Genomic DNA, 23,908 nt, shown 5'->3' with positions numbered 1-23,908 from the left:
ACATATATCAAGAGGAAATACGTTCAGTATATCATTCAATTAGACCGTTTCGTAAATGAACTTGGTTATAACTTCTACATTGGATACTCAAAACAAGTACATAACTCTTAGGAATTAAATTGATATCAATTGGTTGGGATAACAATTGAATTCTCGAGCTGTAATGCATTGAAGTTGAATTCTCATCCAATCTCTGGGGATTCAGATCTCCTGCGGGCTCTCTGGCTCCGTGCCAGGCTGTGCTGTGCGGCTTGCAATGGTGCCCTGCTGACGCTCACTGACCGGCTAGTTAGTGTTGGCTTTAACTACCAAAGTTTGTGCACAGGAGAAAAGATGACTGTGGGTCCCAGCAAGTCAGGAAGAGGACCGGTTCGTTCCTGATGAAGCGCTAGTTCTGAATAGTGATTCAGCTGTCCACAGTTCCGACCTGTTCACGAGGCTTACTGCTGATGCTAACCTCGGGTGGATCCTCTGGTTACTCTCTGGCAACCTCCGCTCTAGACTCTTAGAACAAAGGAAAGTTCTGGCACTCGAACCCACTGGCCGTTCCGTGGTTGTCCGGGCTGAGTCTCAGGATGGTCAGGAGGCGCGCTGCGAGAATGTCCTTCCCTTGGGAGCCTTCTGCTCCTGGGCCGTCCTGCCCTGGAATTCTCCTTTGAATTGTCCGAAAAAGTTCACAGAATTCTCTCAGGCCCTCTGTGTTGCCTGTTGTTACCTGGAGGAACTTCAGCTCGTTCATTGGCTGAAAGTTCCATGGGCATCAGAGTCCCACGTGGGTTACTCGGCCCTACCAGACCCTGATTGGTTGATCAAGGTGAGATATGAGTCACTTACTCCTGACACTTAGGAATGCAGTCCAGATGTCCATCTGGCACTTCCTAGACAGATAGGCGCCAATGGTTGACCATTGATCATGATAGCCAGGCTTAGCTAAGTGCATCCCCCTTTGGGAGCTGTCCCTTATCAAAAGAAAATATCTTTAAATCAGCCTGCATGAATAGTTTCTCTGTGGCTGCACCACAGAGATGAACAGAGAGATGAGGCCTCATTTGGGAAAGCACCGCAACACTTAATTCTGTCTTATTAACAAGCATTGCCACTACACGGGTTTGCTTAAACCTTTGATAAAAAAAGTGATCTGATCTGAAACTACCCAGCTTACAATCTCTGAGGTAGTTGTCACTAAACTCGGACGTGATGTGGCACACATGTGCCGTGTGCCTTTACTTTTGTAAAAAACTGGTATCGGGAAAAGTTTCTTAATATTTCTTTTGATTAGCATGCAAGAAAATGTGATCATTACCTATGGAATTTCCCGCCAGCGTGGAGCTTGAATTCACAACCTTGAGATTCAGTGTTCAAGAGTCACAGAAGAGGTCGGCCTGGTCTTCAGTTTGCCAACGAAAAGCTCCGGCAGTGCTCCTCTGTAAAGCAGATTGTTCGGATCGGTTATGTGGGACGGCACTTCGATACTAAGATCGTTTGCAGCACACGCATGGTTTCCCCCCTTCACGCAAAAAACATAGACGAAGGAAGCTCTCTTGTCTTGGGCTGCTGACTCCCGGATTTAAAGCGCTCTGGGTGCCAGCTAAGTCTCTAACAAGCACACTATAAAGACAGGAATTACACTTTGCTCACGTCACGCATGGAATGGCGAGGCTACTTGTTCCAATATTATCTAGTCTCACCTCATATGGTGCCGATTCCTGGTTTTCATTTAAGAAAGAGCACTGCAAACACCGTAAACAGTGCAAAACGTGTGATGAAAGAAGTCTTTTCCCCCCTTTGTCTAAAGCAGAACACAGTGGAGTCATGCCGAGGGTTGTGAGATCAAGATTTCAGTGGAGCACTGTCGTCTACGTCTTTAGCTACATGAGTTGGACATCCTCTTGTACACGGAAAGCAGATTGAGATCCTCTGACATGAAAAGTGCCAGATAAAAGCCATTTCTCATCCTTTCTCTTAGTGGTGGAGCTATCGCATGTAAATGAGGCTACTTGCAAGGCGAGCAGGCTCGGTGCACACCGAACACAGATGTCTCAGAGCAGTTGAGACGTGTCCAAGTGGCTGTCAAAGGACAGCACTTTGCCGGCGCCGTGGCTTAGTTGGCTAAAGCGCCTGTCTAGTAAACAGGAGATCCTGGGTCCGATTCCCAGCGGTGCCTTTCTTCCTGTCTTACTGTACAGAATTTATCCTTACGGGTAAATCCCATGCCTTTTAATTCAGGTGAATGCAAGTGTTCGTTTCCTTTCTGGAACAACTTGTTTTGAAAGAAATCTATACAGCTTGCGAAAGATGAAACACAAATCTTGCTTATCAGTGAAGAAGAGGTACTCCCAGCAGGCCAGCTAATACCAGCAGTGTTTTTTTTTCACCCTAACCCAGAGAATGGAGAAAAGCGAGGCGCCTGTGGCTCTGCAGTGTAATCAGTTCGCGAGTTCGGCGGTTAGCTGAAAGAGTGGTAAATGGAGCTCACCCCAGCCCGTCCTTATTCTTTTAAAGAGGATAAAAAATTAACTTTGCCGCCATTACTACCAGCTTTAAAAGACTGCCATGGGCACGGAAAAAAACACACTACAGATGACTTTTCTGGAACCGAAGCAGAGATTCCTTTACGAACCAACTGATAAAGCTCAGCCAGTGAATACTGTTAACAGAATGTGAAAGCACGATCAACTTTGTAACTGCAACCACAGGAAAAACAGCAAGAAGCAGGCTCCATTCCCCATTTAAATCTGTCGTGCGAGGCATGCTTCTTGAACGCATGAAGTAAATCCCACGATCGCTTTTGAACTTGGACAAAGTACTTCCAAAGGAGCGCTATGCGCAAAGATTTAACAAGCTCAACCCCCGCCAACGATTCGGTGTGAAGAAGCAGAACATTCAAGTTTCACAGACAGAAGCGGCACGCCAGCACAGCCAACATTAAAACGGAGGGCACACTACGATTTGCATTGACACAAAAGTGATCTGGGCAGACGTCGTTCCCTGCATAACGCAAAAAGTGGCAAAGCGCTTTTGAGTTGAGAGGACGCAAGAAGGTTTTTGTTTTGTGCCTTGATGTCAAGCTGAGAAAGTATCTTTAAACACTTTGCTTAGTTTCTCGAGAGACTGCCAAAAAGCAGTTCCTTCTCTTTCGTCTGAAGTCAGCTGAAAGGGGGTCTCGACAGAAGCACCTGGCAGTGGCGGGATTCAAACCCACGCCCCCAAAGAGACTGGAGCCTTAATCCAGCGCCTTAGACCGCTCCGCCACACTACCCACTGTGTGCTGTCTCTTTGTCTCATTACTTGCTCGGAGGAGGTCGGGTGGGTTTTGCTCTTGTCGCCCGACTTAGTGGCGTTATGACCGTGGAACCGACTGCACCTGCTTTTTCTGAGATGCTTCCCCTCTCATGGCGAGATCTCGACTTCTTTAACACCTCTGGATAAAGATCTTCTTTGGAGCAGGTTTCAGACCTCTGCGTACAGCACCCTTGATGTCATTTTATTTTTACAGCAGCCGCATCCGGAAAGTTGTGACTTTTACGTTTTATTTGAACAACAAAACTACATACAATACAAACAAGAGCACATATAACGTATCAAGAAATTATCAGGGGCACATGCTATAATACAATTAAACTTTATGAAATACGATTACACAAGGTAAATAAAGATAAGGTCCGCACAGCTTGTTCTTACATTTCGAAAGAGTCCGTAAATACCCCTTTACGTCTATTTTGAACTGTTCAAACGTAGGACTCTTCCCAGACCATTTCACTTTATACCACATTCCTAAACGAGGATGCATCTCCTGTTTTAGAACTATTTTGGCTGTGTGGCTTATACAACACACCCACAGTATTCTAATGGTGGACTGCAGATCTGTGCTATAGTTCAGTCGAATTCGAAGTATCCAGCAATCGTACTGGATTTGACTGGGATTCTGAAATGTCTCTTGCAAAAGTATTCGGGTTTGCTTGAACCTTTGAAAAAAAAGTGATCTGATCTGAAACTACCCAGCTTACAATCTCTGAGGTAGTTGTCACTAAACTCGGACGTGATGTGGCACACATGTGCCGTGTGCCTTTACTTTTGTAAAAAACTGGTATTGGGAAAATTAAAGTCGAAACCCAAAACAGTTACATACTTAAGAGTAAATGCCTCCTAATAGCTAGCAAGCGCTCCTAGTTAGTAAAGTTTTTTGTGTCCCTGCCTGTCACGCGGGAAACTGGGGTTTGATTACCGACGGGGAGACAGCTATTTTTTTTATGATCAGATTCCAATCTTTAATGCTGTGTGTGAGAGTTTACATAACTTTCCTTTTCTCACATTTTCTGACGACTATTCCGAAGGAGCGCCCTGTCAACTCCTAATACTTTTAAAAAAATCTGCCTGCATGTTTGATTATTTTTGTTTTATTTAGAAAAAGTTCAATATTGATCATAACTGAAGAAAATAATGATCAGAAACAAAAACAAAATGTTGAAGATGTAACTCGATCTTGAATCAGAGCTGGGTGACATGGGCTTTTGTTCTGACATGGTTGTACGAGAAACAGGAGGAATCTCTTCTCTTCTATGGAGCATGAGCTGAATCAGGAATGAGACATGTCATATATCAACGCATGACCTACATCGTAAAACTAAAACTAAATTAAAAACTAACATTAAGTTATCAGAGACATTCATTTATATACAAACAAGAGGCAGACAAAGCAATAATTCTACATTAACTTGTCCTGCACTAATCAGACTAATTGAAATGGTCTGATTCAGAGCCTGTGCAGCTCGTGCTAATACAACAACGCCAGTATTGAACCCTCAGCACCATACTGACTACTGAGCACAAGTTCAGCTGCTCTCCAGCTTTGTTACGCACGTTTTTTTATTGCAAATGGAGCTGATCTCCAGACAGTACAGTGTTAATTAGTCAGCAGCCTCTACTAGTAATACATCGCCCCTGTCCAAAATCTCTAGGTAAAAAAACACATTTTATACATTTGTCTGCTTAAAGATATAATCTCTTTAAAAAAGACAAAGGGTTTGTGTGTCAATTGTTTCGATTAATTTCGAACGCAAAGAAAAGTAGTTTTCTTCCAAGAAATCACACATTTGTCGCATCCTCCATACTATACTTCTCTCTTGTAGTAGTAAAGCATTTTGATTTAAACTGAACAATATATTAAATGTTTCATCTATACACTTACGATTAACATAGGCAGCCTTGAACGGATTGCGGAAATCAAATATACATCTGGATTCAGAGTGTGCTTTCCAACTTTTGTGTAACATTTTCCTTTGATAGGGCGGAGTTGTTTTTAAAATCTGGATTAAATAAAAAGGAGTGACGTCAGTGTAAAACAGCTTTCCTTCATGGGGAACAACAGTTGTGTTCCATATTTCTGATTATTTTGGTTTCAAGATAGCAATTTAGTATGAAACATAAAAGCCAGCTGGATAAATCTGTTACACGTCATTTACAATGGTCTTTCAACTAATAGCCCACGCAGGGATCAAACCCCAACTGTTGGTACGAGTTGCGTAAGGCTCTGCAACATGCAGATGAGAAACTAACCTCCGCTTCTTCATTATATACACAGTGAGCTATATATGCGGGCTTACTGCCCCCTACGGGCTCTGTATTTGATTGCGGTACAAGACCGGCCATGGAGAAATGAAGTGAAGAGGGTGTGTTCATTAAAAGGCTCATAGCGTCCCTGGATGGTCTCAAACCACCACCCTTTTGGTTAACAACCGAGCCACAAAGACTCATGTACAGCTTAACACTTCTCGGTCTCGGTGAAAGTGATACACTCGGTAAAATTTCTGGAGAATCATTTGTCAATTTCACTACGGGATTAATAAAGTATTATCTATCTATCTTAAAGGAAAATCGCTAACAGTGGCCAATATCTATTGGAGTTATTTTCATTCTATACTGCAATTTCTGAAGGGTACCCTGTGAAAATACGAATTTTGACGAGAAGGGATGGACATATAAGGTCAGCAGGCTTGGGGAATTGGACCTTATGGTGAAGGCTGCGGGCTCAGCATCAGCAGAACCTGATCAGTATCGGTTGACTCCGATATACTTTGACAACTTAACTTCTGGATTTAGAGACATTTACCTTAGTGTCGGTATACTAAGATGTTTTGGTAACGAGGAAGGAGGGACAAAGCAAATTGGCAGAATGTGTGCTATTTTGTTGACTACAAGTCCTCACATGCCAGAGGGTCAATATTAAAAAAAAACGTAACAGTATAATCTCTTGTACTTCACAATTTAACAGTGTCTGTTACATTGTGTCTCACACCTCAGTGTCAGAATTGTGAGACGAGTTTGTAATCAGGAGGGAGGGCCATAGCAATTCAGCAGAAATTGCATTCACCTTTTCCCAATGCATTCTCACATGCCATTTTCTCACATGCCATGCTCAGAGGGTCATATTTTTAAAATGGTATCATTAAATGTCCTGAAGTTCAGGATTTTGACAGTCTGTTATATTGTGCCTCACACCTTGATGTCAGAAATATGAGACGATTTTAAAATCAGGAGGGAGGGCCCTAGCAATATAGCAAACATTGCATTTACCATTTGACAATGTATTCTCTCATGCCATGTTCAGAGGGTCGTATTTAAAAAACGGTACAGTACAACGTTCTGAAGTTCAGGATTTTGATAGTCTTTTCCATTGTGTCTCTCACATCTGTGTCAGAATTTTTAGACATTTTTATAACCAGGAGGTAGGTTCGATCACCCTCTGCTCATCTTCAGTTAACCATATAGTCTCATATGCCATGTTCTAAATGTCCCATTTAAAACTGCTATATTAAAATTTCTTGTAAAATGCAAGAGTTTGAGACTTTTTATGATCAGAAGGCAAGGTCCTGGAAAATATGCAGAAAGTGCCAGTGAATTTACGTTTTGCCTTTGTCTTATTTACTCGTGGTATAACATGCCAGTTTGTTTTATTGTGAGTTGTGTTTCTGAAATGTGCTTCATACAAAAATGCAATTTGGACAGTCTCTTCTTACATATTCCCCTTTACTGAGGAAATGTACAGTAATACATCCGGATAAGTATTTTTAAAAATGACTATTTAAATGACTCATTTAAAAATGAGCCATCTACAGGCGAAAGACGACATAACATCACAGCAGCAGCATTTAAGATGGAACGAAAAACGCAAAGCAGCAGCTGGCGAATAAGAAGCCAACTTCAGCCTCGTTAATGCAATAGCATTAGGTGAGGTGGAAAAATATTTCTTGCTCTGAATCTTAACATTTTTATAGGAGGTGTTCTAGGACTTCTTGCCTCAGAAAAAAAAAACTGCCAGTACATCACTTATTTCTACTCCATCAATAGCAGCAGTGTTATCAGTACTGAGCCCTAAATGTAGGTCCTATCATCATATAAAAAGTCGAAAGTATCGACTGCATTCAACTGATAAAATGTATCTTCTATGAGAGTTATATCTTTATCCAAAATACATCGGAAACAAATTTGCACGTTTTTTGAGGGGGATCCTGAAGACTGAGACTCAAAACTTTTTTTTTCCTTCTTTCCAGGAGGAAGGATTATTCAGATGCAAACATTGTCCCAAAATCAATGTACTCTCCATTGATATTCAAATCCTCAAATTCTTCATCTGAACGTCGATATTGAAATATGATATCGTACAAATTGTGGTTTTCTTTTTAAAGCAAATTTTATGCTTTAAATTAAATACATTTTATTGATTCTGAATGTGCCGGAAATTTTTCAGTCCTTTAGAGGGTTCTGCCATTTTAGATGTTATGCTGTTCCTGTCTGATTTATCAAATGTGTCATTTAAATCTCCAGTCATTTCTATATCAGTCTGAATGCCTTGCAGTAAAGATTGCAATTCATCCAAAAATGCCAAGTTTCCCACTGGTGATACATACAAGGAAATGAATGTATATTTTCCCCCCAAATCAACAAATTTAAAATCAAATACCTCCCTCATCTGCAGGTGGAGAGAATAATGTCAGAATAAATACAGGTTTAAAAGTCAGGAGCATTGATAGTCCTATTTTAAAATGACACTAAAATGCTCACAATATATTAAAAAGCTCTGTTAAATGCAAAAATAATAAAAAAAATATTAAAACAAGGTAAAAAGAAATAATACACAGTTATAAAGCTCAGGAATTATCAATGTGAAGTTACAATGGGTTGATTGTGTTTCATGTGATTTAAAAAATAAAATGTTTGCAAAAAATCCACTTACAATATGCTAAAAATGGCAAGAATACTTAACCTTTTACTACCAGTGACATATTTAGCCAATGTCCGCCTGGAATTTCCTCCCCCTTAAACATTTGTTATATCTCTGCAGCAGAACATAGCAGGAGCCTGGTTCAGGTCTTAAATTGAAGCTAACCCCCTTGGCTTTGAGTGTGAATAGTCAAATTTCTTATATTTCTTAATGTGTCCACTCAGCAGACAAACATATGAAAAAAAAACAAAAAAAACAGCTGGCGAACATTTTTTTTTTGGTCTTCAGAGGTCAGATTTTTCAACTATATGCATGTCAAGGGCCTGGGAATGATTTGAAAACCTTGTTCTAGGTGGCTACTAGCTTGGATAAAAAATTGGGACAAATTGATCAATTAGAAAAAATTCTACATCATGTTTTGTGAAGACTGGACCTGGAATGAAATTTCACGCCTATAATAAAAAATCATAAAATATAGAAAATAATAAGAATAAAAACCATTGCAATTGCTATAAAAACCTTAAGACACTGCTAGAGAGCCTTTATCTGCTGTTATGCAATGAAAAAAAACCTCAGAGTTGCCTTCTGGTGTGAAAAAAAGGAGCACTGATAAGAAACTGATAAAAAAAACTGATTGATTATCCCTTCTGAGTCAATGATTGACAGCTAAAAATGCAGCCTGAAGCTTCTAGAGGAAGTCTCACCCCCTAAGGGCTCTGAATGGCTGAAAATACAAAGAATGACAGCGGTTTTTACCAATCAAATCGCCTTATTTCTGGCGCTCGTTCTTTAAACATTTACTACGTAATCAGTAACGTTTACTAGTCTCTAGCTCTTGAGATAAACTAGTCTGGGTTATTTTGGATATATATCATGCTCCAGAATAAGGTAAAAACATGGGATATATATATATATATTTGCTGGTTTTTGCTTTTGCGGTTTTGTTGGTAAAAATGTATGATATTGACATGCTGTGCTTGCCGGGTTGCCGTGTGTTTTTATTGGGATTCTGCTAGTTCATTAATTTATTGGTTTATTGCATAATAGTGTCATGTCTGTGGAAACAAACTTTATGGTTTTGTTGTGGTGATATTTGAGAATACGTGCATGTGAGAAAATTTGTGGAGCGGTTTCAAACAAACGTTGTTTATCTCGCGTTTATCTTAAAAATAAAAAGTGTCATCTGGGGAGACAGGAGTGGTCCTCGGTGACCGCGATCCGGGCTAAGTTAACAGGTGTGTAATTTAAAAAAAAAAATAAAACAAGTTAAAAATAAATACTAAATGGGTTTAACATTCAGGAATGTAATTGGTCAGATGCTTACGATAAGTGATGCTGGTGTTTCGTGTGATTTAGCGAATTCAAAAAAATATTCATTTTAAAAACGGCAAGAGCTCGTATGGAAAAAAAAAAAGTTCGTAAGTATCTTTGTTACAACAGCCGCGCCAGAACTATTCAGATACTGTACATCAGAAAAGTACCTGAACTTGACTGGTTTATATTCAGTTATGTGCATTGGGAACGAAAGGGAGACTTAGATTGATTTTATTAGGGTTTTAGGAATCAGAAAATTTATTTTTACACGTTTATGCCTACGAGCAGAAATAACTTCCTGCTTTCAGCGCTTTTTTTGTTTCTGCTTGTAACCTCGAACAGAGAAACCCAGTACTGAATCACAGAAACACCCCGGAGTTTCTGTGTTTCTGGGATTTAAGAGGGATGTATGCAGCGGTGTTACTAGTCTGGAAGGAGGAGACACGCATTCCGCACGGGGAGCGTAGAGCAATGAGCCGCACCTGCTGCGCGCTGAGTCCTGTCCTATATAACCGCTGAGCACGGACACAGAGAGTCTCCAGCCAGTGTTGGAGAATTATGATTTCTATGTTTTTTTTTTCCTTTTGAGCAGAAGATGGATTTCTTCCTCTAGTTAAAGTTATTGGAGTTGTGGTTACTGTGCTAGACCGTCGGGAATAGCGCTTTTATTTATTTTTTATCAAGCAGTCTGCTGTATACTGTACGTGAAATAAAGATAAGAGTGCTTTCTTGATACTTCACAAGAGTATACATAATTCACGAGCTGTATTAAAAAAAATGAACTGGAAGAAAAGCAATAGGGCTGGAGTTTATAGACTGTGATGCAAATACGAGAGTAGGAGAGGAGGGGACTAGTTCAGGAGCACAACCGGCCCTCTCCTGCCCATTCTCCCACCAGGGTCTGTTGTAACCCAGTGTGAAATTCAGTGAAATTGCAGTTCAGCTTTTGATCACTCAGCTGCTTTTCCCTGGGAATATGGGGCAAATAAAGGAGATAGCAACCAGACTAGAGGGAGAGTTTTTATTCCTAAGGGATGACTTGTTTTACAACAGCAGACAACTTAAAGAAACAAAAACCTCTGTTCTGCTGCTCCAGGTTGGTTCCACTGGAAACAAGTGTGGCCAGGAGCTCATGAACAGTAATTAGGGGTTGTTTCCACAAGGGGGGCTGGAGTAAGTTAGATGTCAAGGGCAATAAAACTCATTAGACCTAATTGACCAGTTAAAGTGAGTTGTTCTGCTTTCTGCACAGAAACCAGTGCTCTCTTCTCAATGTGTGGGTGAGTCTCTCAGTGATATAACAGCTAGGCAGGACTGCCACTGTGGTCTATTTCATCACCTGTGACCCCATCTTCCAAAGACAATAGTCCAATCTAGCATAGAGTGTCCCGGACTGCTCCGTCAGTGACAGTGAGAGGTTTATCTTGTCTCTTGTTCCGCCAGAATGTAACAAATAGTGACCCCTTAATGGAGGAAACTTTAGCTTTTGTAGGTAATTATACCACTTGACAATGTTACAGGTGTTGGGGGGGAACCCCTAGTGATCCCACATTCTCACATAGACAATGGCCAGTCTACACAAACCTCCAGTCAACACAGCCCTGACCCCTGTTATGTCACCCAGGTCTACACTGTGAGACAATGATTATTTAGGAAAATTGTAAGGAATGCATTCCAAAGCAGTCAATGGAAGTATGGAATTAAAATAGTCAAGTCTTGATAAATAGAGTATATTATCTATTTATTATACCTTTACATTGTGACAAAAACAAATTTCAAGTCCATTATGAGCACACACAGCATATTAAAGATGGGTCTCTGCACTGTAAAGGAATCTCAGTTCACTTATAAAAACTTTAGCTAATAAACCTGAAATGTCATTTCTTTTACTGCTTGTTCTTTAAGGTACTAACTCATTGACATTATGTAGATTAAAATAAGACTATTCACAAAGAAAAAGCATTTATCACAAATGTATCATGCCAAATAAACTCTAGTAATCAAGAGCAATTAAGAAAAGGAAACAAAACCATCTTTTGAGGATGCCAGATAGAAATGTAAACACACACTCACACGTGGGGCCAATCTTACCAGAAATCAATTAACCCACCAATGATCTTGGACTGATGTCTGAAAACCAGAGCAAACAGTACAATATTAAGGTACTAAAGCTATTAGTAGAACAGATCTAGCTTCTCAACATAATACTTATGTCTGAACTTCATTGAATAGTGACACTTCAATCTTTCATATTCAATATTTTTCACAAAATCAACAGCTGAGAACAGACCGCCATATACCTTTATCCAGTGGTTTTCAGAGCAGAGACATCCGTGTGGGCAAGAGTTCTTTCCCTGAGGTCCACTGCACGTCAGCTAGCCACGTTCTGGCTGGGTCGTGTGTACTCCTGGGAACATCGCCTGTAATGAATATTGGGGACTTTGTACAAATTAATAATGTGAGCATATTAATATGATTTGTGTTGAAGCCAAACATAGACAATCACTGTTAAAACTTGACACTTGCTTTTGAAATGCTGATCATCACTCGTCTTCTGGCTTCTAGATGCACGTGTTAATGGATATTTCTTGTCTTCTTTTTTTTCCCCCCATATGCTCTTCTCTGTATCATTAAGTACTTCTGGGTCATTTCATGTACCTCGTGGCATCTTGGCTGGTGGTGAATGGCAGGCAGCTGCTCTAAAAATAACATGCCTATTAATATGATGTTGAAGACAAAACCAAAACAATACAACTTTGTTTTGCACTTTACAATTTATCACAAGCTTGTCATATTTACAGTCATCAACTGATTTAGGCTGCTGTTCCTGTGAAAAATGTCCTTTGTTTAAGAAAGATTCAATTTAAAATCTTTAGGTTTTAAATATAAACCACTGGCAATATGGTAATCACTTTTACAACTTTTAAGAAGTTGCAAGATCCATATCCCTTCCTTATGAACTTGAACTTGAACTTTATTGCCATATGTAACCGGTACTGGTACAATGGAATTCTTACTCACAGAAAGTCTCTCGATTGTAAAACAAGTGTAAAAAACAAGACAAAGTGCAAACAGTGCATCAAGACAATGTACAAACAAAGAATAGACAATGTGCAAGTAAACATGTAGACAGTTTGAATGTAAACAATACAGACGTGTAAACAATGACTGGAGATGTGCAATAGATAAGAAATCATAAAGAGGTAGATGGTGATGGTGTAGGTGAGGTCCGAGGGGGATGGCTAAATGTGTTCGCCAGTCTCACTGCTTGTGGATAGAAGCTATTGAAGAATCTAGTGGTAAGTGTCCGTATGCTCTTATATCTCTTGCCTGAGGGCAGTGGGGTGAAGAGCTCATGCCCGGGGTGGTGACTGTCCTCTGTGATGGCCAGAATTCTACCACGGCAGCGGTCCTCATAGAGCTGTTTAATCTCGGTGAGACTGCAGCCGATGATCTTCTGGGCCATATTGACCATTCTCTGCAGTGCCTTTCTTTCTCGCGAAGAGGTGTTGCCATACCACACGGTGATCCCGTTGGTGAGGACGCTCTCGATGGTGCAGCGGTAGAAGTTCACCAACACATGTATTGGCATCCCCCATCGCTTGAGGCACCTCAAGAAATAAAGGCACTGCTGAGCCTTCTTCATGATAGAGTCAGTGTTCACAGTCCAGGTTAGATCTTTAGAGATGTGAATTCCTAAAAACCTAAAGCTGGTGACTGTTTCCACTTCCATTCCATCAATACTGAGTGGGCTGTGAGTGTATGGCCTGTGTCTCCGAATGTCCACTATTAGCTCTTTCGTTTTCTTTATGTTCAAGTCCAGGTTATTGCTATGACACCACCTAAGCAGCTGTACAACTTCATCCATGTAAGTGGACTCGTCATCATCACTGATCAGTCCTATTATAGTGGTGTCATCAGCAAACTTAATGATGCGGTTGTTGCTGTGTCTTGCTGTGCAGTCGTGAGTAAATAGGGAGTACAACCTTGGACTCAGACAGCAGCCTTGTGGGGTTCCAGTGCTCAGGGTGAGTGGTGTTGATGTTTTATTGCCTATCCGCACCACCTGTGGTCTCTCGATAAGAAAGTCCAGCAGCCAGTTGCAGACAGAGTTGCACAGACCTAATCCCCTGAGCTTTGTCACCAGTTGACTGGGTATGATGGAATTGAATGCTGAACTGTAGTCCACAAACAGCATTCTCACATACGAGTTCTTAGTGTCCAGGTGTTCCAAGGCTGTATGCAGAGCCAGGGAGACAGCATCATCCACTGATCTGTTGTTCTGGTAGGCGAACTGCAAGGGGTCCAGGGACTCTGTGATGGAGGAGTTGATGTGTGACAACACCAGCTTCTCCAGGCATTTCATCACCACAGATGTTAATGCTACTGGGCGGTAATCATTCAGGCATGTCACTTTTGCCTTTTTGGGGGTTGGAACAATAGTGGTTTTTTTGAAGCAGGTGGGGACCATGGACTGTGACAGGGAGGAGTTAAAGATGTCCGTAAGCACTGTGGTCAGCTGGGCTGCACATGTCCTTAGGACTCGAGGTGGTATCCCATCAGGCCCTGCAGCCTTACGGATTTTCACCCTGCTCAGAGTCTTCTGCACGTCCTGCTCTGAGAGTTTCAGAACAAACTCGCCCTGCACACTTGGGGTCTTCTCAGCATTGCCCGTGTTCAGAGCATCAAAGCGGGCATAGAAATGGTTCAGCTCGTCAGGCAGGGATGCGTTGTTCGTGTCAATCTCCTGGCTGCAGCCCTTGTAGCCTGAGATTGACTGTAATCCCTGCCACAGCCTCCGGGTGTCAGCGTACTGCGTTTCAAGCCGCACTCTGTAGCTCCGTTTGGCGCGTTTTATGGCTTCCTCTAATACGTACCGTGATTTCTTGTACAGCTCTTTGTCCCCCGATTTGAACGCGATGGATCTATCTTTTATTTTATTGCGAATGTCGTTGTTGAACCACGGTTTCTGATTGGGAAATGACCTAATTTTCATTTCTGGTACACAAATGTCGGTGCAGTATTTAATATAGCTGGTGACCGCGTCCGTATACTCATTTAAATCTGTGTCGGGAGCTCTGAATGCGTCCCAGTCTGTACTATCAAAGCAGTCTATTAACTTGCTTTCCGCCTCCTCAGACCAACAACGCACTGACCTGTTCGCGATGGGGGAGGTCTTCAGCTTCTGTTTGTACTCAGGAAGCAACAGGAGAGCGATGTGGTCCGACTTACCGAAACTCGGTTTGGGAAGCGCTTTGTATGCTCCTTTTATTGTTGTGTAGCAGTGATCCAAAATATTGTCTCCTCTTGTCGGTACTGTGACATGCTGAATGTATTTTTGCAGTACTTTCCTCAGAGTGCAGTGGATGAAGTCGCCAACTACAATTGAGACGGCTTCTGGGTGGGAGTTTTCATGCTTGTTGATAATGTCGTGGAGTTCGCTATGTGCTGCTTCCACGCAGGCTTGAGGTTGAATGTAAACGGTTGTGATGATAGTGGCGGAAAACTCCCTCGGCAAATAAAAGGGTCGACATTTTATGGTCAGGTGTTCTAGATTCGGCGAGCAGGATTTAGAGATTACCTTCACGTCGGTGCACCACTTGCTGTTGACCAGGAAGCAGACGCCTCCTCCTTTGTGTTTGCCGGTTGCTTGGTGGTTTCTGTCCATGCGGTAAATGGTGAACCCCTTTGGCTGGATGGCGGTGTCCGGGACGCATGCATTCAGCCAGGTTTCAGTGAAGGCATAAACACAGCAGTCCCTCAGGTCCCTTTCCGCATTGATCCGACAATGTAGCTCATCTATCTTTTTGTCCAGTGACTGAACATTAGCTAACAAAATAGACGGAAGCGGTGGTCTGTGCGGACGCCTTCGTGGTCGCGCTAGTACGCCGCCTCGTCTCCCCTGGCGTCTGCCCACCTGTTGTTGTTGTTTGCCGCATCTTTGTCCGATCCAGCAGGTGGGGTCCGGTACGTGAAAAAAGTTGTTTGATGACATTAAGGAGTCTGTCCTCAGGTTTAAAAGCGTTTGTCTATCATAAGTAATGACAGACATTGAGCGTCCAACACAAAACAAGAGTATTAACGTATAAATAAACATTAAAACAGACACACAACGAGAGAGCTTTCTGTAAACCATCGCCATCTTTCCATCTTTTCTTATATCCTTGCTGATGAGAATGAGAAATGCTATTTTCAAGACATTAACACGAATATAATTTTTACATTAATTCCAAGGTACAAGAAAATGAATATCTTCAAAATATGCACTTTAATATACTTACTTAGTTTCTTTTTTGGAAATGGTCAGTGAACCAACCACTCCAGAGCTTGTCCTTCACCTTGAAATTATTTCCTGGAAATGCTGTAATCACAGAGGAGCTCTTCTCCCCTCAAAAATGTCCCTTTTTGTCACAGACAGAATTATGACAGACTGTTCGTTGATTATAAATGACTTTCTTACAGCCCTTACATTGTCTTTTCTCTTTGATTGATTTATCCATCTTCCGATTTGCCTCCTTATCCGGGAGGCAGGCTCAGTGTTTTTCACGAGCATCAATGCACAGTTTTTGTGCAGGTTCATCTGAAAAGAAAAGACATCTCATGTCTCCCTCTGTCATCTGTGAGCTTCAGCAGTTGTCTTTGTGATGACCTTGCCGTTGTAATCACACACCACCTCTCCCTTCTGGAAACACCTGGAAGTCACAAACTTCTTCCCCTTCACAGTGTAGTGTGCTCTCACGAGGCACCAGTTCTGTAGGTTTTGGGCATTTACGGGGACAATTATTAATTGTAGCCATAAATTACAAAGTTGATTCTTTTGATGGCTTTAGAATCCAACCATGCGATATAACTCAAACAACGCACACACACAGGTACTAATACACGAGGATACATTTATTAATACATAGAATATGCATGTAAACCTAACAGATCTTATCGAGAGGGTTATCAGAATACAAAAGGTATATATTCAGTCAGTTACGAAGAGTTACATATATCAAGAGGACATACGTTCAGTATATCATTCATTTAGACCGTTTCGTAAATGAACTTGGCTATAACTTCTACATTAGATACTCAAAACAAGTACATAACTCTTAGGAATTAAATTGATATCAACTGGTTGGGATAACAATTGAATTCTCAAGCAGCAATGCATTGAAGTTGAATACTCATCCAATCTCAGGGGATTCAGATCTCCTGCGGGTTCTCTGGCTCCGTGCCAGGCTGTGCTGTGCGGCTTGCGACGATGCAATGCTGATGCTCACTGACCGGCTAGTTAGTATTGGCTTTAACTAGCAGAGTTTGTGCAGAGGAGAAAAGATGAATGTGGGTCCCAGCAAGTCATGAAGCGCTAGTTCTGAATAGTGATTCAGCTGTCCACAGTTCCGACCTGTTCACGAGGCTTGCTGCTGATGCTAACCTCGGGTGGATCCTTTGGTTACTCTCTGTCAACCTCCGCTCTCGACTCTTAGAACAGAGGAAAGTTCTGGCACTTGGACACACTGGCCGTTCCGTGGTTGTCCAGGCTCAGGATGGTCAGGAGGCGCGCTGCGAGAATGTCCTGCCCTTGGGAGCCTTCTGCTCCTGGGCCGTCCTGCCCTGGAATTCTCCTTTAGAATTCTCCTTAGAAAAGTCTTTAGAATAGTCTTGGAGCTCTGTGTTGCCTGTTTTTACCTGGAGGAACTTCAGCTCATTCATTGGCTGAAAGTTCCATGGGCATCAGAATCCCACGTGGGTTACTTGGCCCTACCAGTCCCTGATTGGTTGATCAAGGTGAGATATGAGTCACTTACTCCTGACACTTAGGAATGTAGTCCAGATGTCCATCTGGCACTCCCTAGACAGATAGGCGCCAATGGATGACCATTGATCATGATAGCCAGGCTTAGCTAAGTGCATCCCCCTTTGGGAGCTGTCCCTTATCAAAAGAAAACATCTTTAAATCAGCCTGCATGAATAGCTTCTCTGTGGCTGCACCACAGATTTGAAGAGAGAGATGGGGCCTCATTTGGGAAAGCACAGCAACACTTAATTCTGTCTTATTAATAAGCATTGCCGCTACATATCCCCCCTTTTTGAAGGTCACGAGGTCCTGAGGCGTTGTTGCCTTCAAAACAAAACAGAGTTAAGTGATGTCCCTTGTCATTAGAACATTAACCTTAAATGTCCACATTACTCCTCGAGAATTCATACCGGAACCAGCATTGGGAACAAACAGGATGAATAAAATCTGGAGTATGTATAAACACGGTAGGAGACATCATCTCAGTCTAGGCATTACACATCAGGAAGTTCACTGTCAATATCTGATACCTCTGTAGGCAGATATTTGGGAAGAAGTAACTTCCTTTCTTTTGACATGCTACCTTTGACTCATTCATGCTACCCGGAGTACATCTTGATGTAAGAGTACAGCATTCAGAGTACACTGTCAGTCATGACCCAGCTACCCGGCAGTAGTGTTACAATAACAACAGTTCCTGTTCCCAGCCCCCCTGATAAACCACGACACCTGTGTTGGGCACCTGCCAGGGTGGGTTGGAGGTTTGTTCCATTAAAGCAAACTAACTACCTGTACCTCTTCAGGGCGTAGTGTTTCTTGGATTTCTATCCAATTCAATAGTGTGGCACCTGAAGGCATCCACGACCTCCAGTTTGGTCTTATGTTGTCTGGTTCCAGACCGTACAGTGTTAAGTTACCATGCTGTACTATGGCCTCCTTGGGAACTTGCAGGAGACTGTTGGTTAGGTAGCTGCATTGTGGTAGCTGTATCATGCCTGTCACAAGTCATAGTGACAGTTAAGTGTGGTGTGCTGACCAGCCATTTACTTCCCACCTGCTCTTCATGGGGTTCATTAACCTCCCTCTGTTCGTTAGTAGCTTTACACCCTTCATTGGTGAATCATTTAGACACAGCCAATGGATAGCTTTGGTAGCCATACCCATCTCAAGATTTGGAACCAAATTCAATCTTGGATTGCCTTCTGGGTGAGCTCTGAGCGATGGGGTGGTTAATGTCACATACTCCTCTACTGAGAAGAGTGGAATCAAGTGGGTTGGGAATTGTGCCATGGCTAGACTGGCTACAGTGGCACTGAACTCCCTTAACAGGTCTTGTGTCAACATTCTGGCCTGTTGCACACAAGCATAAACCCACTGTATAACACCGGCAATCATGTCCACTGGTTGGGGGATAAGGTTTAACCCTGTTGCATAGGAAGTTGCCTGTAGGGTTTTCCCTAAGCTTTCCAACTTTTGCTGCTGTTGATACAGTCTGTCACTACCCTCTGGCATCTCTGACACCTGCCTTCTTGGGGCAGTCAGGGTGAGAGTGCCAGTAGCAAACAAACCTACCAAAAATAGCAAACGCACAACAGTGGCAGCAGCGATCAGTCCTCCTAAAAGTCTTTTAGGGTGGCTGATCTCAGTCATCTCCTTCTGAGTGACTGTCGCCTTTCTAAGCTGGCGCAGTATGTACATGGTGTCTTTCTCAGTATGCCATGTGGCATCTTGGGCACCAACATCCTGGAAATCTGGGGAGATCTGACGCAGCTGTTGATGCTCCTCCTCCATTTCCAGGGCATCTGCTTTTTCGATTTGTTCATACCTGTGCTCTAGGAACCCTGCAGGGGGTGGTGCAGCGGTGGAGCATGCCTGAACCTCGGCTGAGTGATCATCTGGAGCACCTGAGTGATCTGGACTTGTTACCCCAGTCTCACTGTTCAGGTCTACCCTGCAAACTTCCTGATTGAGGAATCCCTCTATCGGCATGTTTACAATCGTTCGCTGGGCGTGGGTGTAGGGCACCTGCTCGCTCCCCCCTTCCCTCGCTAGGGGTTCAGGGAGCTGCCCCAGCAGTGGGATAGCTAGTTCACTGTCTTTGAACTCACTATCACCCACCAGGCCCATGTCAGTGCGGGCGGGGGTTCTGACACCCCCCTTTGCCGTGTTCTGCACTAACAGGCGGGTGGCTTGACCATCCAGCTCCAGTCTGGCTGAACCACTGTTGGTCAGACTCAGACTGACAGACTGAGCTGGTGGCTGTAAGAAAACCGGCTCGGCTTTCATTCCCTGTCCCTTCCGGGGGACTGGGTGTGTTGGAAACCCTGCCGTTGAGGCAGGAACAATCAGGTCAGTCTCACTCACTATCTGGTAGTTGTGAGAAATAATGTTACCTGACTGCAGGTTCCCTGGGTCACAGCAGAGGGAATCGGCATCTGGGATCAGGTGTGTCCACAGCGCAGTAGTCTCAGCGTCCAGCTGGACCTCCTCTCTAACCTGTGAATGTTGCACCAGGGGCACCTGGCGGTGGCCCCGTGACAGCTGCTCAAGCAGATCCTCACTAATAGAGGACCTCTCAGAGCTAAGGGTGAGGGCTACATCACCAACCTGCTCTCCTGCCATCTGGATCCCTTCCACCACTGCAGGGTGGTGGTCCTGACCCCTCTTGGGTGCCAGGGTGCACAGGGAAAGCTCCTTTTCATCGCCAGGTGGGGAGATCTGCTCCTCTTTAGGGATGTAAAAGGGGTGTGCTTTACCTGGTGGATCAGGCGGCTGCTTGGAGCACCGCTTCTGTGGCATGGAGGCTGTTGTGACCTCAGCCGGGACATGACTTCCCTGTATATCCGGGGAACAAGAAAATATTTTTATTTCTTGTCCAGAGGGAACAGAAGGAATCTCCACATAGGCTTCTGTGTTCGGTGGGCACTGTGTGAGCACAGTCTGCCTCTTGGCCCCCCTTCCTTCTGTACAGAAGGCTTAGGAGCCTTGACCTGTTTCCACACCTTGCCTTTCTGGTGATCCACCAAAGGTTCCTCTCTGAGTCGCATGCCCTTTTCTTTTTCTACCCGTTTGAGCTTGCTGTATGACATCAAACACCTTTCAACCTCAGTGTCAATCAATGTCTCACTGTGTAAGACATCTCCCATGGCAGCCTTGAGGTAAAAGCTTCCTGCTTTTCCTCTCTGTTTTACTGCCTGCTCTGTGACTTCAGGGGTGGAGTCAGCACTCGCTTGGGAGTGGCTGACCTCATCCAGGCAGGAACCCTTCCATTCAATCAGATAGACTGAGGGAGGGAGAGGGGGCGGGTCTCCGCCTCCTCCAGTGGAGAGTATCAGCTCATTCACGCTTCCGGCAGCCTTGGGGAGCGGTTGTCTCTGTCCTAATAAAACTTGTTCAAGCCTGGCCAGGCGGGCGGCTCCTGAATCCTTTTGTTCAGCTTTATCTAGCCCTTTCTCTTCCCCGGTGTTCTCATGGAACTTAGGACGCTGGGTGTGGTCCTGTGTGCCTGCTTTGGAACGGGGCTTAGCCAGCTCAGGAGCCTGTGCTCCTTCAAGCAGGGGGGAATTAACCCTGCTGGCTCTGACGGCGAACACAGTCGCTTTAACAGCTTTTTGCTCAGAGCGACTTTGGACATCATACTCCCAGGCTTTCTGCACGAATCTCTTAATATCAGTCATTTTCATGGTCTGTGCATCTGTATGCATTAAGATCATCTTTCTGACTGACGGGTGGAGATTCGCAATGAATAAACCCTTGAAATGTGTGTTCTCTTCACAACCCTCATCATTTCGCCCTGCAAAATAAGTTCATCTAAGTCTCTCGTAATATTCGCGAGGGGATTCTGCTCTCTCGTGCTTAATGTTAAGGGCGGCGGCTATCGCGGCAGTCGGGTCAATAAACGCACTGTATTCTGATAAGTGCTTGACACAGCTCTTCAAAGTCATCACAGACTTTCTTCATCTGCCTAGCCATCCACTCATGTACAGCTCTGCTGCTAGTATTCCTGACCAGAAATACTTTTTCCTGTTCTGTAGCGTTTGGCAGGTACTGCAGGGTATACCTGAGGTCTTCAATATAACTCTCGATATTATTCTCTGACACTGCAGGGTCAAATCTCTCCATGTCCTTCGCTAGCTCTCTCAGAGAATGGAGGTTTATTCTCCTAGCTTCTCCGCTGACGGAGATATGACGGAGATCGTGGTCAGACCTGTCGCTGCTAGAGAGAGTGCTTAATAGCGACTTGAATTCAGACCTTTTAGCAACCATCGTTAAACTTAAAGAGTATTACTTTTCAGTACGAAATCACAGTTCTACCACAGAAAACCACAAGATCAAGTATGCAATCAACCCAGTAGATCGCAAAAGATCACAAAACAATCAAGCACTGCTTAAAGAGCAAGGGGAACTTTTTTCCTTTCGGCTTTCAGCACACTGTATTGTCGAGTATGAAACCCGCGGTGTTTTATATTGAATTATTCCGCTTGGTTGACTCATTTCAGTCTTACCATAGCCCGTCCAGGGACGCCAATAAATGTAGTGTGCTCTCTGAAGGCACCAGTTCTGTAGGGTTTGGGCATGTACGGGGACATTTATTAATTGTAGCCGTAAATCACAAAATGATTCTTTTGATGGCCTTAGAATCCAACCATGCGATATAACTCAAACAACGCACACACACACGGGTACTAATACACGAGGATACATTTATTAATACATAAAATATGCATATAAACCTAACAGATCTTATCGAGAGGGTTATCAGAATACAAAAGGTATATATACAATCAGTTACAAAGAGTTACATATATCAAGAGGACATACGTTCAGTATATCATTCATTTAGATCGTTTCATAAAGTGAACTTGGTTACAACTTCTACATTAGATACTGAAAACAAGTACATAACTCTTAGGAATTAAATTGATATCAACTGGTTGGGATAACAATTGAATTCTCAAGCTGTAATGCATTGAAGTTGAATACTCATCCAATCTCTGGGGATTCAGATCTCCTGCGGGCTCTCTGGCTCCGTGCCAGGCTGTGCTGTGCTGCAGATGCTCACTGACCGGCTAGTTAGTGTTGGCTTTAACTAGCAAAGTTTGTGCACAGGAGAAAAGATGACTGTGGGTCCCAGCAAGTCAGGAAGAGGACCAGTTCATTCCTGATGAAGCGCTAGTTCTGAATAGTGATTCAGCTGTCCACAGTTCCGACCTGTTCACAAGGCTTGCTGCTGGTGCTTACCTCAGGTGGATCCTCTGGTTACTCTCTGGCAACCTCCGCTCTAGACTCTTAGAACAAAGGAAAGTTCTGGCACTCGGACACACTGGCCGTTCCGTGGTTGTCCGGGCTGAGTCTTAGGATGGTCAGGAGGCGCACTGCGAGAATGTCCTGCCCTTGGGAGCCTATTGCTCCTGGGCCGTCCTGCCCTGGAATTCTCCTTTGAATTCCCTTTAGAAAAGTCCAGGAAATAGTCTCTCAGGCCCTCTGTGTTGCCTGTTGTTACCTGGAGGAACTTCAGCTCGTTCATTGGCTGAAAGTTCCATGGGCATCAGAGTCCCACGTGGGTTACTCGGCCCTACCAGTCCCTGATTGGTTGATCAAGGTGAGATGTGAGTCACTTACTCCTGACACTTAGGAATGCAGTCCAGATGTCCATCTGGCACACCCTAGACAGATAGGCGTCAATGGATGACCATTGATCATGACAGCTAGGCTTAGCTAAGTACATCCCCATTTGGGAGCTGTCCCTTATCAAAAGAAAACATATTTAAATCAGCCTGCATGAATAGTTTCTCTGTGGCTGCACCACAGAGATGAACAGAGAGATGGGGCCTCATTAGAAAAAGCACAGCAACACTTAATTCTGTCTTATTAACAACCATTGCCGCTACAAGTGAAAGGCTGAAGTGAAATAGAGCGGGGACGAAGGCAGTGAAGAGAGAGAACGTGGGAAGAAGAGAAAAACGCAAGGGAAATAAAGCAGCGTCGTAAAAGAGGTGACGGAGCTGTCCTCTCTATAAGAAGGGTGCCAGCGAGCCTTGCACTCGCTTACGGCCACACCCCCTTGAGCACGCCTGATCTCGTCTGATCTCGGAAGCTAAACAGGGACGGGCCTGGTTAGTACTTGGATGGGAGACCGCCTGGGAATACCAGGTGCTGTAAGCTTTTAAGCGCAGGAGGCGCCCTATCCCCGCTCGCTTGCTCATTCCCCTGTTCACACATGCAGTGCGGCTTGTCCGTCTGTTTATTTGTCAGCTTTGGCGATTCACGGGTGCTTGTGTATTAGCGTGAGCGTTTTTTATTCTGATCATGAACAGTTTTACAAGTCCGCAAAGGATCGAGGAAAGGTTTATCGCCAGCCATTTATTCTTATCATGAACCTTATATACTGTATCTCTACATCCCATAACCTTTAACGGTAGGTGCTTGGGTGTGGACATGTTGTGATGTAATATTTATTTTAAAAGTAAACATTTTTGTAAAGTCTGTTATATTGTTAAAATCTATAAGCGTTATAAAGATCAATTTTTGCTCGTGCTTATAGGTTATCGCTGCTAAATGTGTCTTATTCAATTATTTTAACACTT

The 23,908-nt window shown here is 43.5% G+C and overlaps 1 non-coding gene across 1 annotated transcript; it reads left to right on the top strand.

The window, feature by feature from the left end:
- The first annotated feature begins 23,367 nt into the window (after nucleotides 1-23,367).
- On the top strand, nucleotides 23,368-23,486 carry LOC148809733 (5S ribosomal RNA). Its single transcript, XR_016087242.1, has one exon. It is a non-coding gene; the product is annotated as a 5S ribosomal RNA (ribosomal RNA).
- Nucleotides 23,487-23,908: the final 422 nt, after the last annotated feature.

The sequence above is a fragment of the Atractosteus spatula genome, unplaced genomic scaffold (assembly GCF_055471065.1).
Source record: "Atractosteus spatula isolate fAtrSpa1 unplaced genomic scaffold, fAtrSpa1.hap1 Scaffold_118, whole genome shotgun sequence".
Taxonomy (NCBI): Eukaryota; Metazoa; Chordata; class Actinopteri; order Semionotiformes; family Lepisosteidae; genus Atractosteus; species Atractosteus spatula.
This window is presented reverse-complemented; position numbering and strand designations above follow the sequence as displayed.